This window comes from Chlamydotis macqueenii, chromosome 2 (assembly GCF_036417535.1).
Source record: "Chlamydotis macqueenii isolate bChlMac1 chromosome 2, bChlMac1.mat, whole genome shotgun sequence".
Lineage (NCBI taxonomy): Eukaryota > Metazoa > Chordata > Aves > Otidiformes > Otididae > Chlamydotis > Chlamydotis macqueenii.
This window is the reverse complement of record NC_141557.1, coordinates 161,905,655-161,921,166: the sequence shown is the minus strand read 5'-3', so window position 1 is coordinate 161,921,166 and position 15,512 is coordinate 161,905,655. Positions and strand designations below refer to the sequence as shown.

The following is a 15,512-nucleotide window of genomic DNA, read 5'->3' as shown; positions in this document are numbered from 1 at the left end:
AATCTGAGTCTTGCAAGGGAAATTTCTTTGGAGGGGAGCAAAGGGGAAAAGCAAGGTTAGTTTAAAAAGAAATAGCGATACCAAGAGAAAAACAGCAAGACATTCTCAAGGTAAGGGAGAAATCAGTCCTATGGGAGATTCCCAGCACCACAGCTGAGGAGAAAACTGGTTGTCTGCAAACGGCAGGCTATGAACATGGTCTCCACTTGCTTGAACTGGAGATGGTCCCAGATGGCCTGTCCCTCACCACCTCCCCGTGTCTGCTGATGAGTACCATCCAGAAGCACCCTGAAATACAGACAAAGCCATGCCTGGTTGAGGCTGGAAAGAAAACCTTGGCCTGGGTCAAGCAGGAATACAGCAGGTTATTACGAGTCACAAGTGCTGCAATTCTGTCACCAAGCATGACAAGGGAGGGGAGAAGCAATCAATGACATCAGCTGGGATGGAAATAACGAGTGCTACTGCCTGGGGCTGCTTGCTGTCCTACCACCTCATCACTCTGCCTAGCAGGGCAGAAGGACACTCCTTTTCTTTACAATTTCACTTTGCTTCCTTCTTCTTCTCTTCTATTTCCTTCTTTTCCTTTCACCCTCATTTTTTTTCTCTCCTTTGTCTTCTTTCCGCCCTTCCTTTGGCCATTTTCCATCACATATTCTGCCTTTTCTTCCTGCTTTTAATGTATCTGTCTCTTCTCCCTTTACGTTCTCTGCATTTCTCTCTTTCTTTCTCTTTCTTTCTGCACAACACGGTGAAAAGTGATTTCATTAGAGTTCTGCTTGTTCCATTACCCTGCTCTGGCTCCAGGGTCAAACAGGCTTCAATTAGAACAAAGTAAAAAATGGTATTTCTTAATGCCATGCAGTTTGCCTAAGACCTTACAAGCAAGCTGTTCTTTTTGCTTTTTCCATCTTTGATACTGAGAAAGGCTGTAAAAAGTCTTTATAGGTACAACACCATACTAAATAAAGTCGCTGAAAAATTAAACCATTTATTTTGCTCCCGAATTAAACACAGACATACAAGGTTGGAACCTGGGGTGCTGGGCTGTGTTTGTTTTTAGAAATGTGCTTACTCTTCAGAATGGTTGCCTTGAGCTTGACTTCCTGTGCATTTGAAATTAAAGACTCATCAAGTCAGAAAATGTCAAAAGTACTAGTTGCAGGGAGTATCTAGAGCTTTCTTATCCAATTTACTGCTTGGAGCAAGACTATCACTAACATCAGATGAGGTTGGCCATGGTTTGTTTAGATGAGCCTTGGAAAATCGCAGACAGAGAGCTTCCATCCCTCTGGTGACCATTCCAGGGCCACACCACTCTGCCAGTCACAGGGGTTTTGCCTAAGGTTGCACACAAACCTCCCAAGCTACAACTTGTGGCTCTTCCCTTTGTTAAATCATCAAGCACAAGCAAGATGAGTTTGGTTTTATCTTTTTTTGTAATTGCCCCTCTGATAACTGTAAGTTGTGATTTCTCTTTACATTTCTCTTTGCAAGACCAAGCAAGTCCAGCTTCCTCTCCCTCTCTCCTCACAAGTCATGAGCTCAAAGCAATGAGACTCACTCCACTCGTCTGCCAAAGAACTAGACCGGGTGGGTGTCATTTACTCCAAGAATTGCTCAGGAACCATTTTACAGTGTCACTGGCCTAAAGGCTTTTCACGATTCTTGAGAAGGTTTTTAAGCCACATTGTATTGATTTTGTTGCTGGCTGGGCAACTGTTGTCAAAGCAGAGATCTGCTTGTTAAAATTGCTGGAAAATAATGCTTTTACCAGTACTCACAAAAACAATCAGCTTTCTAAATAAAGGAGTGTGTGTCAGTGCTATAAAAAAGCAACCGAGGAGGGCTGAATAACCAGGAGGTAAATGTGCTCGTCACCTGAAAAACAAATTCCTTTTTTTTTCTTTTTTAATTCGGTTAGATTCTGGGTTTCTCATTCAGGCTCAGGCCCTATGTATATACGTGTATATACTGCAGTGGCATGGTAAAGCACCAGTCGTATATTCTACCCCAGTACAACCACTTCATAAAAGGATAGCAGCAACTCCAAAGGGAAGCAATCAGTATCTTTTAGGGATTTTGGTAATGAGTAATGCTACGACACCTTCACTTGGGTAAGAACCAGGCTCTTGACAGAACTCAGCTGACGAAGGTGTAGCTGATGTATGTGTCCACCGCCAAGGACTGCAGAGCCAAGAGGAACAAAGCCTTGCACTTGCCCACAGAAGGAGCAGATGCGGGGCCAGCACACACAAGGAGCAGACCCATTGAATAACCTGGTGCCATTTGTAAGCCACTGCTCTTCTGACCATCATGCAGTGCTCAATGAAAGTAGCACTGATGTCCAGCTGTCTGCCATGCCAGGGCATGCCAGTTGTTGAGACCCATGGTAAAACAATAGATACATATGGAGCTGCTCAAGGAAGGTTCAGTTTTCACCTTACACAAGACGTATTTCTTGCACTAATTGCAAGATGGGGAGAGAGGATGAGCAGGACACAAGGTCCACAAAATATGGGCAGTAGCTGGGATGCAGTGAAGGCACTACTGAGCCACAGCTGAAAGAAATTTTTTTTGGTGGGTCAGCATTATCAGAGGGACTACAGGTTTTGTTCAACTCAAAGAAGAGGAGCAGGGAAAAAGCACCAAGCCATTTTTTCACAGAATCATTGAATAGGGCTTGGGTTGGAAGGGACATTTAAGAGATCATCTCATCCAACCTCACCTGCCATGGGCAGTGACATCTTTCACTAGATCATATTGCTCAAAGTCCCACCCAACCTAGCCTTGAACATTTGCAGGGATGAGGCATCCACACTTCTTTGGGCAACCTGTCCCAGTGCCTCACTACCCTCATAGTAAAGAATTTCTTCCTAATATCTAATCTAAACCTACTCTCTTTCAGGTTAAAATCATTGCCCCTTGTCCTGTCACTACAGGATCTGGTATTAAGGACCAGACCGTAGCAAGCAGCTATGCACCACACAGCTGCTCACTCACTCTCCCCAGAGCAGGATGGCAGAGGGTAGAATCTGAAGGGTAAGAGTGCAAAAGCTCTGTGGGTTAAGATGAAGACACGGGGATTTTTGTGGGTTTTGTGTTTTTTTAAAGGAGGGGCAAAACTAAAAAAGAGAGAGAGAAAAAAATCAAAACCCAAGAAAAACAAGTGATGTAAAAGAAAATAATTACTTGACACCAACCAGCAAATGCCCAGCCAGCCCCTGAGCAATGGCAGCCCCTACCAACGTCCAACTCCCTAGTTTTATTGCTGATCATGGTGTCATATGGTATGGAATATTCCTTTGGTCAGTTGGGGTCAGCTATCCTGGCTGTGTCCCCTCCCAGCTTCTTCTGCACCCCCAGACTTATTGCTGGTGGAACAGTTTCAGAAGCAGAAAAGGCCCTGATGCTATGTAAGCGCTGTCGAGCAGTAACAAAAACATGCCCGTGTTATCAACACTATTTTCAGCACAGATCCAAAACATAGCACCATACTAGCTGCTATGGAAAAATTTAACTTCAAAACAAAACCTGGCAAAAAATCTTTCTCTGTCTTTCTTATAACACTTTATATACTAAAAGGCCACAATAAGGTCTGCTCAGAGCTTTCTCTTCTTCATCTTCTAATCTTTGAGGAGAACTTTGATATCCCTGTATGAAAATTGCTTAAGAGCATCATTAATAAATAATCCCCTCATAATTTCTTTCTGGACAACTCAACATCCTTCCCAGTCTATGTCATTGCAAGACAGGTCCAGAGGATTAATGCCTTGTTTTGCTTCCTTCGTATCATAACTACAGGCTTCTCATGTCAAAGCTAATAGTCACCCATTATTGGGAATGCATTTGTAGAGCAGAGGCCCCCTTTTACGTAATTTGGCCAGTCTAACAGGCAATTTTGTGTAATTATGGTACGCAAAAATCACCCAGAGAGACATCTTAACGTGCTACTATTTATTAACAATTGCAAACTCTTCACTCAGTATTGAGTCTGCTCTTAAGGTACAACATGGCAATCTGCGTTTAGTAAACAGCCTTGACGAAGCTCTCAGGGCAGAGGAGTGGTCACGCAGCCGCTTGTTAATAGGAACTGTCAGGATAATTTCCTTCAGGCTGGCAGGGAATTACGGGAGTTAACAGTACGCATTACCTACCTGCCAGTCGTCAACGCCACGGTCAGCTTGCTGTCGCTCTTTAAACTACTAAACTGTACTCTCAGTGCCTCAATTTCCAGTCTTGATGTCAAGGAGAGATGGATCAGGCTCGTATTAACTCTGAGAACCACTCTCCACCTGCCCAGAAAGCTGTTCCCAAATATATTCACTATCATAATTTAAAATACACTATGTTTTATTCCCTCCCTGCCTCTTTCCTGCTGCATTTTGCTTGGCAAAGCTCCTGATATCACTGCTTACGGGGGCCCTGATGAGTAGCCGTGAGCGAGCTGTTGTTCGGGAGCCAATCTGTTGAGCAAGGAGACCGCCAGCGAGGAGCACGGGGGGCGGCTATTCCCAGCGTGCTTGCAGGTCAACTGAGTGTGCACGGCTCCACCATTTAAGCCAATCTTTTCAAAGTCCTCTTAGCCAATCTGCTTTAGATTGCAAACACTGGCCTTAACTTCTCAGGGGCCTATTTTGGCCCTCTTGAAATGGAAGAGAATAATACTGCTCTCCATCTCTCTTCCAAAGCTTAATTCAGCTTAGATTTCTGATATGTGTAAACGCCTTAGGGGGTTCGTAAGGGTATGTCGGGACAATCAAGCACCAGCATCTCATTCTCTGTTGTGTAATATTAACATGGGGAGGTATGGAGGAGAGAGAGAAGAGAGCTTTTAGCTTAACTGTTTGTGAGCTGGCCAGATGGAGTGTCTGGTTTTTAAGTCTTTTTGCGTTTCATGCATATGGTAAGACTTGCTCTGTTACAGTCTTTCCCTTTAAAGTATGTAGAAGAGAAAATAGAACAATTTTCCACAATAAAGTTAGTAATAATAAAAATAGTCTATTCCTCTACGGGTACAGGCTCTTTCCTCCTGAGACAACAGAGGCAGAATTGAACTTTGATCAGATTGTGCAGTATCCCTCTCACAGGCACTGCGGTTAGCAGCAAAATTCTCTCTCACTATGTCAGTCCTAGCAAATAAAAATGGTTTAGGACCCACACCATTGCCCTGAGATGAAGTGACATGGTATAGATAACAGTCATACAAACTCACCATTCAGAACAGAAGAATCTTGTCCGTACTGCCTAGTAGAACACTCATGGACCATGCCATGCCCTGGACCACATCTGGACATTGTTAGTTGGCACAAGCCAAGACACAGTCAGGGAGCATTGTAACAACTGAACAACAGGGACAACTACAGGATGGCACTACAATTTTTGCCATGGAATTTATTACTAATATTATTATTATTATTATTATTATTATTATTATTATTATTATTATTATTATTATTATTATTATTATTATTACTACTACTAGCATTATTTTACGGTATGGACACATGCTTTAACCACATTAAAAATTAATATTCTTTACTGCTCCATTCTGCTTGGGATTGTCCCTTCCCTGTACTACACAAATCGGTTCAAAGTCTACAGGTGCTCTGCAAGCTGATCCTTGTGTTACCCATCTTGCTCTGGTTTTGCAAGTGTGCCTTCATCTCTAGTAGCTTCGCAGCAGCAGTGCTGAGCACCTTGTAGGGAAATGTGGTGAGATTTACACACAGTTAAAATAAAATAACTCCATGGCAGACTGGGAATGGAAAATGAGGGTGGAATCCAGACTGTGTTTATCCTGATTTAAGCTGTGTTTTGGTTCCATGCCAGGTGACAGCATTTCACCAAATTATTCCAAAACAGCCTGCTGTTTGTTTTACTCTATCAATGTCGTGCTGGTGAGTGATGCCAGACTGGCAGCTCTCCCCACAGCATGTGGAACGCATGTCTTCCCCATGCCCACACATCCCGCCCCTGGGAGAGACCTGGCTGAGGAGCAGAGGAACACCAGAGGCCACGGGGTCCAGAGGAAGACTTCTGCCAAAGATGCTCATATCACCCTGCTGCCTACCACCATGGAGAACAAACACCTGCTTTCCCTTTCCCCTTCTAGCACCCTCGTCCTTCTAGATCAGCCCTCAAGAAAAAGTGTCATTCAAAGCATGAGCCGTGAACACTTGTGCAAAGACTGCACAAGTCATCCCTAAAACACCTCTTAAACCCTGCCTTCATTCAGTCCTTTTACAGCTATGATTCCTCTCCAGTAGGACCCAGGGAGAGCATCCTGGCTCTCACTGTTTGATCACTGAAAATCCTACACTGGCAATGGCCCCTGACCCAAACTAGAGTTGCACCAACAACCTTGAAGCCAAAGATGTCTCCAGCTCATTATCAGTTCTCAGAGACTTTCAGGGGCTCACTGGCTAGAGCTCATCTCTGAAAAGGAGATGAAAGGATTTCATTTAGCAGATGACCTATATGCCATTATGATGATAACACCGGCTTTGTTCCCATTGCAATCTGAAGAGCCCATGGGATTCTTAGAATCATAGAATCATCAGGGTCAGAAGAGACCTTTAAAGGTCATCCAGTCCAACCCGCCTGCAAGGAGCAGGGACATCTCCAACCACATCAGGTTGCTCAGAGCCTCATCCAACCTGGCCTTGAATGTTTCCAGGGATGAGGCATCCACCACCTCTCTGGGCAACCTGGGCCAGTGTTCCATCACCCTCAGTGTAAAACATTTTTTAATATCTAATCTGAATCTACCTCCCTCTGTTTTGAAACCACTACCTCTTGTCCTCTCACAACAGGCCCTACTGAAGAGTTTCTCCCCATTCAGCATGTTTCTACCCACCCAGTGCAACACACATCCGGTTACTGGGACTTACTGGTGCTAATTCCCTCTATATGTGACAGTGATTTCAAAGCATCACTCAAGGAATCAACTTCTGGCCCTGATATCCGTCTCATTCACAGCTGAGTGACTGGGAAGTAAAACAGTAACAGCCCCTGGATTTACAACTGTACCGAGCTGATACAAACAAGATCAAAACTGGCCCCAGTAGTAGAGATATCCCCCATCTGGGGAATGGCTGACATGACTGCCATATTTAAAAAAGCAAAAAGAACAATTTGTCATGAAAAATGAAAGTGTTGTCTGGCTTGTGGGAAAAGAATAGTCATTTTGATTTCACAGATTTACTGAATATGTTCTGTGTATCCTGGTTAGTAGGATAGATGGCTAGTGAGCACTTGAGATGCAGACTTAGCCTTGACTGACCGTTATCAGGCACAGCATAATCCCAGTTTCCTGATTAGATAGTCTTACCAGTTAAAGGGACGTTTCAAATATTCATAATTACAAGTCTGACATTTGTTTTCCATACATGTTGTCCATTTTTGCTTCAAGATTGCCATTACTGCCAAAATCTGTCCAGTGGATTTGTCCACTCAGCTGTTCTTAGACAGTAAAAGTATGAAGGGCACAAGCCTTTCAGAAATTGATTCAATTTTGGTTTAAATGAGTAGACAGTAGTTGTAAAAAAAAAAAAAAGAAAAAAAAAATTAATTTCCACGTCTCACTGTATGGCCATTCAAGGGCAACCTAAACCTTTAGGCAGGGCACAACAGGGCTCAGTGGTAAAGCAGCTTGCCAAAATTACCTAAAAAGTGCTTTTCCAGGCCAAAATATTATGGAGATGGGTGTAGAATGATATAAGACAGACAAGCAACGCTCAACAGTTCGACTGACTCTTCAAACACAACATGCTTAGTCCCTGAAGTGCTTTGAAAAGGAAGATAATCTCGTTTAGCACTAATGCGCTGACTCCCGCCTCTGATGAGCCCGTGAAACTCTGCCTCCATCACCCACTTGTTACCATTTTCAAGCGAGCACCTTTGTGATGCCTCCCACGCTGTCCTCCGCCTCGGGAGAAGCTCCCCCCAAAAACACCTAGAAAGCTATCCAGTGCTCTTGCTTTAAACCTCCTCTGTAAAACCCTGCTTGGTGCAATGCCTACAAAACAATCCTGACAACGGCAGACGTGCCACCACTTACTGCGGATCGCGATGACTAATGCCCTCGCGCTGTTTATATGTGCCCCCACACCCGCCCGTATCCAAGCATCCTTCTACTTTGGCTGGAAATTTCTGCTGTATTTCATCTATTTTTGGGTTGGGGTGGCTTTGTGGCTCATACAGGGTGGAGCAGATTGAAGTTGTGCTCCACGACTAAGCCTCCCAGGTGATGCAGTGGTCCAAATAACACATGATGAACATAAAATAACAGTGGATCAACAGCTGCAGCTGAATTCGGAAGACAGGTAAGGCGGTCTCTTCAATTGTTGACAGACCTTGTGATTTTTCCGAATACCTAGCCCACCAGAGCTTCCCTGTCTGCCTCCATCTGCTCATCCACCTCCCAGCAATGTGCCACACCTCTGCCACATTTCTGTCTTTTACATAGCAAGAAACAGCCACAAAGATGATCTGTTTTACAGAATCACAGGCAAGAGGGTGGGAAAAGACCTGACAAGCTCGGTTCACCCATTTTCTTGCCTCAAAGCCATCAAAATCATCCTCAGCATGTTCAGGAAAACCTTCGCTGTTGGAAGCTAGGCTCTCAGTGCTTGACTATCCCTGCAGCCAGAAGGTTTTCCCTTGTGTCTAAATTTAGTATCTCACACTGTAACTTGAGTCCAATCTCTAGCAAACACAGAAAGCAGATTACTCCCTTTCCACAGCTACCTTCTACCCATTTGAAGGCTGTTATCCTCTTTCCCCTCTGCCTTTTCTCCTTGAGAAAAGAGTCAAACCGCCTCAAGTTCACCTCTGCTCACCATCAGCATAGAGGTACCACGCCGAGCAGCTCTGGCACGTTGTCCTCTCCTACACACATACTCACGCACTCCCATGCTCACGGACCGTACCAGTCATCCTGCATGAACACAGAGCAGAGCATCCCGCAGAGGTACTGCTCACTTTTTACCATTCACATTTCTGGCTATGGATGGCTCAAAACTGCATGCACCAAGAGCTGATTTCCAAGCTTGCAGGAAAGGGAAAAGTGGGAATTGGGAAGGCCCTGGTGTCCTGGCTTACATCCACACCCCCTTTAACAGAGCAATAAGCTGTGGCTGAGTAATAGGGCAGCTGTCACACTTGCTAAGCTGCCTTCATGGCAACAAGCCATTAAGCACTGCAGCTCAAAATAAGCACCAAACCCCCTCAGGAACACCTGGACACACAGTATCCCAGACGTGAATGGCAGATATTTAAATTTCAGCTGAAGACACGGGACTAACCTCAGCCCTGGTCCGCTCCTGGAGTCACTTGGTTAATGCCAGTGCTGCTCTTGCCTTTACACCGAAGGGTGAATTTGGCTCAGTATTACTCACTAAATCCCACGACAGTTTTTAAGCTCTCAGCCACTTGATCATGTTCCTCTCCCACGTCCCCTTCAGATGAAGAGATACAGGGTGATGCAGCATTTGCCTGCAGAAGAGTCACTGCCAGGGCTGCACGGAGCTCACTGGCTTTGGCTGGCAGAGGAAGAGCTGCAGACCCACGCTGCTGCAATCTCACTGCCCGGAGTTTTGTCGTTAGTGAAAGACCTGAGTGAATCCACGAGCACGGAGCAGAAACTCAGTGGAGGAAAGCTGTCAGCTGTGAATTTCTACTGAACTAGGTGCTGAATCGACAGGCAGTTGAATCCACAGACAGCTGTGAAGGAGATGGGATGCTGGATGGCTGCTTATTATGCTAAGCCAAATCCTGTTATTACCTTGCGTGCTACCTGTGTTCTTTTAATATATTCAAGTGTTGTTTCTCCTAGAAGCACAGAACTGAAAGGGATTTCCTATCGCCCTCGTCTCTGATTCCTTTCCTGTATGTGTTCAAATACCAATCGCTTATTTTCTGACAGGGTCCCTTCTTAGATATCTGTGTACAGCACATAGCAACAGCAATCTCCATTCATATCTCCCACCAAAACGACAAAACCAAAGTTCCTCTGCTCCCTGGCACCTGGAGCGCATCATAAGCTCTATCAGTAATCCCCTTCCTCTAAAATCCCAACGTAAATCATTCGTACATTGACTCCAGGTCCTCTCCAAACTCAAAGGAGCTTCAGTCCAAATTCACTCTGCAAGGCATACTGACAGACTTCAGGGCAGTGATGACAAAGCAAACATTTAAAAGCGGGATCATAATTCAGCCCCCTCTGCCAAGAGGTCACATTTGAAGAATAACTTAATCCTTTTCAGAGGCAGCTAGGCTGTGGGTTGGCCCATTTGTCCATCTAAAGACACCACAAGTCCTCTCTACTTCCTAATCTTATTACAAGAGAGAGTAGGAGGGGAAAACTGTCTGCCCAGCTGGTTTGTACTCTGTCTTCTCCATGCTATCAATGTCTGCTGAAACTCAAGGGAACTATTCCGGGCTTAGTGAAAAGAGCATCCCTGCTGAGCAAAGGAAAGACAAGCTTGTGATTTGCAGAATCACAGCCTGCTCCTACACAGACCTTAGGGAAAGGCACCCCTGAGAAAACACAGCAGCTGCTCTGGCTGTGGAGCAGGAGATGGGTGAACCCCCAAAATCCCCAGCAGCATGTATACCATCACCTTCTCCAAACTCAGCACAAAGCTCTCCTGAGAGGGGTAGAAGTCCAGCTGGAGTGTCCCTTCGTCACTCCCACTTTGGTCTCTCCATATCCAGGAAGAGTCCAGCAGTAAGAGCACAAATCCCCAGGGAATTTTAGGAAACGTTTCCTGTTCGAGGACTCCACAGCAAGAGGCACAATCAGCTCAGCGAGAAACACTCTACACACAGCGGCATCCTGGAGACACTGGGTGCCTGCAAGAAGAGATGCCAATGGTGCAAGAACAGGAGGTGTGCAGAGGATTTGGACCTCAAAAGCCCAAATGTTCGCAGTTCAGCAGTGTTTGCCCTTGGCATGGCTCTTGCTAACCGAGCAAATAAAGGCTCCTAATGCTCTGTCAGGGAAATGACAGCACTTGGTGCTTTCTGTAGCACCCTCCAGGCTCAGGGCGTCGGAAAAATATGGATGCACACAGCCTGGGACATCACCTGCAAGGGTGCTGCAGCTGGGGAAACGGAAGCAGAAAACAATGAAGTGATTAGCCCAAGGTCACAATTTTGCTTACAGGCACAGAAACAGCTCTGGCTGTAGCCTAGCAAGCACACCCAGATAAGCCGGACTATAAACTCTTCCCTAGACACCCTGTACAAACTGGCAGAGGTTTGATGTCTTAAGACTTCAAGCTGGGGGAAATCGAAAACTTCTCTTCAGCAGAAAAGTCTAACTTTTGAATCAAGGCGTTAATATTGAAGGAGAAGCACCACCATTATTAATGAAACCTAAAAACTACTGTAAACGTGAGAACTGGCTGTTCTCAAGGTATGCAAAAGGCTTTGTTCTTATCCAGACTCCAAATCTCACGTGATAAACGATGGTAGAATATAAATGTTAAAATTATCATCTCCAAATAAAGTGTTCCAGTCTTATCTGAGTGAAACATTGCTATAATTTTCCATCAAAATGTTGTCAAAACTGCTACACCCTTACAAAATATTTTAATTCATTAACATCAACATTTTTTCCAGGGGAAAAGGATGCTGTGGGAAAATCTGGATCTACTCCCTGTGCAAGTGAGGAGTTTTAAGACCTTAAAATAATCCCCGCTGTGTCTGCCCACTCTCTCTGAGGTACAGAGACCTCCCATAGTACAGATCAATCTTTTCAGAGGGAAGATCTTCAAGATACAGCAAGATCACACCAGAATTGCATGTTGATTCCCTTCCCACAGCCTACTCAGCCAAGGCGTACACTGAAAGTCTACTCTCTGTGCTTCGTTATTTCCCCAGGGTAAAATTAATTTCTTCTTCTTTGCTGCACACACAACGTTGGGATGTTTTCAGGACAAAAAAAAAAAAGAAGTCAATGCTGTGAGTTGAGAGAGGAGCTCAGAAGCCATTGTCCCTTTGGACAGGAAACATACCGTAGAAGGTGCCTTGCATTCATGCAAACTGGAGGTAACAATGAGCAAAGCCTCTTGCAACATCCTGGGATATCTTAGAGTCAGGGCTGCTCGCTCCGTACACTCAACCTTCCAAGTCAGCTCTGTAGTTTAGTCTGCTACAGCACACGCTACAAAAATATACAGGTGCCGTACAACCCTTCCAGCTGATCACTTGCCTGTCAGTAAATGCCGTTGTGGAGACAAGACGTTCAAAAAATTCACTGTGGACATTACAAACACAACATCCATACAAGTTCTTGCCACCAGCACCTTTCAACCTTCGCTAATGCTAGAAATAAGAGGGAGGCTTCGACGCCCGACTCCGATTAGCCTCATCTCTGCAGATGAGGCTAGTAAGGAGGAGACGAGAGGGCAGAAACCCCATTTGTACGGTCTTTTTATGGTCCTAAGTGCAGCAAGAACCAAGCTTCAGAACTTGATTGACTTTGTAAAGGCTGATCATGAGCTGATAGGCAGCAGAGACAACGTGACCCAAATTCAAACAAGACAACCAAAGAGTGAAAGGCTCTCCTGTGCATCCTCAGGCTCCTGCTCTCTTTCCTTCCCATCTCCAACAAATTGCCAAGACTGCTAAGAAACAGTGAAAAAACATCACCACAAGATTCTTTATCAGACTGACCATGATTTGTAAATTTGTTCTAATATCTGGCTCTGCAGCTTCCTTTTGACCTTATTCTCTATTGGCATTGTAGCATCAGAGCATGTCAAGCTGAGCACCATACAATACCAAAATGAAAAGACAGCCTCCCAAATCTTGTCTATGTTCCTTAATTTAAGGAGTTTTAATCTTTCATGATAGTCAAACAGGAATCCTGCTGAAAGAGTGCAAGAAGCTGCCTCTGTCCAATTGAAACAGCAAGGTCCAAGGGAAATCAGACCCAGAGAAAGAGTCAAATTTGAACTCCAGCTTTTGAGCTGGATCTGAACGGCTCCATCATGAGCATGCATCCATGTGTGTCTCCAAAAGCAATTCAAAACACAGGACTTTCAGCCCCTAGCTTAATTGAAATCAAGGAAAAATGCTTCCTTTCCCTGTTGCATGAGCAACTCTCAGAGCCCAGCTTTGGGAAACTCTGTCCTTGGCAAGTCCAAATCAGCTGCCTGGGCAGCAACAGTCACCCCCCACCAGCCTTTCCTGGTCCTTTTTCACTGCAGAGAAACTGTACCCATACCAGGGTTACAAATATTTCAAACTGCCAGGGCCAAAGACTCCAGAAGGGAGATTTATAGCAATAAATAATATTAATGACACAGGCGAACGGAGCTTCTTGTCCTGAGAGCTCCAAAGGCACATGAAAAACTGCACTATAAATGTCACCACCGCAGACACCAATGATGACGAGATGCCACCTCTGGGGAAAGGAGGCAGTGTGGGCTTGCTCAGAATGACACTCAGTCAGGAAACCGAGGGTGGTACCACAAGAGTCTAGGTGAACAATGCTCCACAGCATCCACAAACCCTGGGCTTTGCTTAGTGGAGCGACTCAGGAGAAAGCCAGGTCCCAGCTTTCCTCCCAGTACGGCCAAAGGAATCATCCTCATGCTCATGAGTTGACTCCAGGCTGGGAAAAAAAAAAACAACATAATAGTGAAAATACAACCCAACTAGCAGCCAGTGGAGTTGGAAAGGAGACGAAGGAAGCAATTTTAGGCCCAAACCCCAAAGGACCAGCTGAGAGGTTAGTTGCAGATATAATAAAACATGCCCAGGGGGAAGTAAGCCGCATCCTCTTGCAGCCAAGCCCACTCTCGGATGTGAAAATACTTGAATGGCTAATAAAGGGCTTACACTAACCCTGTGTTATCCAGATAACACTCCAAACACCTTGAGCTGAGGGAGTAGCAGTATCTGGCCACTTCAAATTAACCATTTTTTTTCCTAGCTGCTTAGTTAAAAAATACCAAGCACTGTGTGAACGTAAAGACTTAGCCCTCCGTTAGAGAAACTTCTGCTTTTGCCTAGTCGAACATTTCTCAATCTCTTCACACACTGCCGGGTCCTCTGCCCACTTCCAGAAGAAGGATCAGCAGAAGACCTTCACCAGCAGCTCAGCTGCCCACCTGGGCTGGCTTAATTTCAGGCTTTGCCTTAGAAGTATTCCTGCAGCAGAAATAACAATTTGTTTTCTCCGACCATGCCGCCTCCCTAAACTTTGTCAGGACTAGGTTGCTTGCAACGACATCACAGCGTCCTTCCCGCACGGGACAAAGCTCAGCCATCAGTTATCCTGGTGGTCATCACAGCCTCTGGCGCCAGATACTTAAGCTGCTGTAGCTTAAGTGTGAAGCCTTGCTGCTGGCAGGACACAACCCAGCAGGCTCACAGGAGCAGCAGGGTACAGAGTCACAGGAGATGTGTCCAGGCTGGCTCGTCTGAACTCAGCCTGGCCACCTAGAGAAGGCTGGGTACCACTCCTGGAGAGCACTAGGTCAGCAGGCTACCTCCCTGCCCCTTTATATTCATGCAGATCCCAGCCTGCCTGCTGGGAAAACAAGGAGACAACAACTCATGGAAGAAGATGAGTGCAGGGACGCCAGCATCAACTCAACCAGGCCACTTCCAAGTGGGAACCCAGTCCCGGTCCTACCTCCCAGCATCCTTCAACCAGCGCATCTCTGCCGAGACCAGAAGCTCAGTGTCTCTCTCGAGGACCCCGAGAGCGGCTCTGCCCGACAACCCGGAGCCCGTATCACAACCCTGTCGTGGCTGGGCCTGCACGGGGCCCAGGCAAACACAACCAACACTGTGTCTTTAAAACCACTTCAGTGCAGATGTTGTTTCCATGGTAACTAGTGGACCAAATACATTAGTGTTTCTAATAATAAACCAAACCTTCATCTTGGAAAATGTGATCCCCCCCCTCCCCTTTACCATCACCCTTCCTTTCTTCCTTTCCCCTCCCCTTTCACTGAATTAAGCCAGCATTTAACAAGCAAGGCATAATTAGTAAATAATTGCAAGGGCCCAGTAACTCCCAGTGCTCAGGCAGATGGAGAAGCGCTACGTGGAAGGGAGGGGGAGCTTTGCTCCTTGAACCTGGGAACTGTCCAAAAAGGGATGAACTACTTAAAAAAAAAAAAAAAGAAATTTAAAAAAATTTAAAAGCATAAAGTGAAAGAGAGGAGCTCGCAAAGCCCCTTCTGACCACCCTGGTGTCACCTTTGGTGCCCTGGCACCTACCCCACTCTCTGACTCAGGGTGCAGCGGCATGGTGATAATTTCTAGGAATCTCACACTTTTTTTCCGGAGATTCTGTCCGAGACGCAGCACTAGCTTCGTGTCCCCGACAGCAGCCAAAACTTCATAACTCTTCCCCTCCACGGTCCCCTGTTCCGGAGTGGGGACATCCTCCCACCCCCACCAAAAAAAAAAAAAAAAAAAAAAAAAAAAAGCGTGGGGTATCCAGAAGGACCCCGAGACGGGGAGGGAGACACGAGGGAGCTGCA

General features: G+C 45.6%; 1 protein-coding gene across 9 annotated transcripts in view; it reads right to left on the bottom strand.

Annotated features, from left to right (window-relative positions):
- Positions 1-15,512, bottom strand: part of ADGRB1 (adhesion G protein-coupled receptor B1) — a 201,212-nt gene that overhangs the window by 72,141 nt on the left and 113,559 nt on the right. The gene's annotated exons all lie outside the window — the stretch shown is intronic.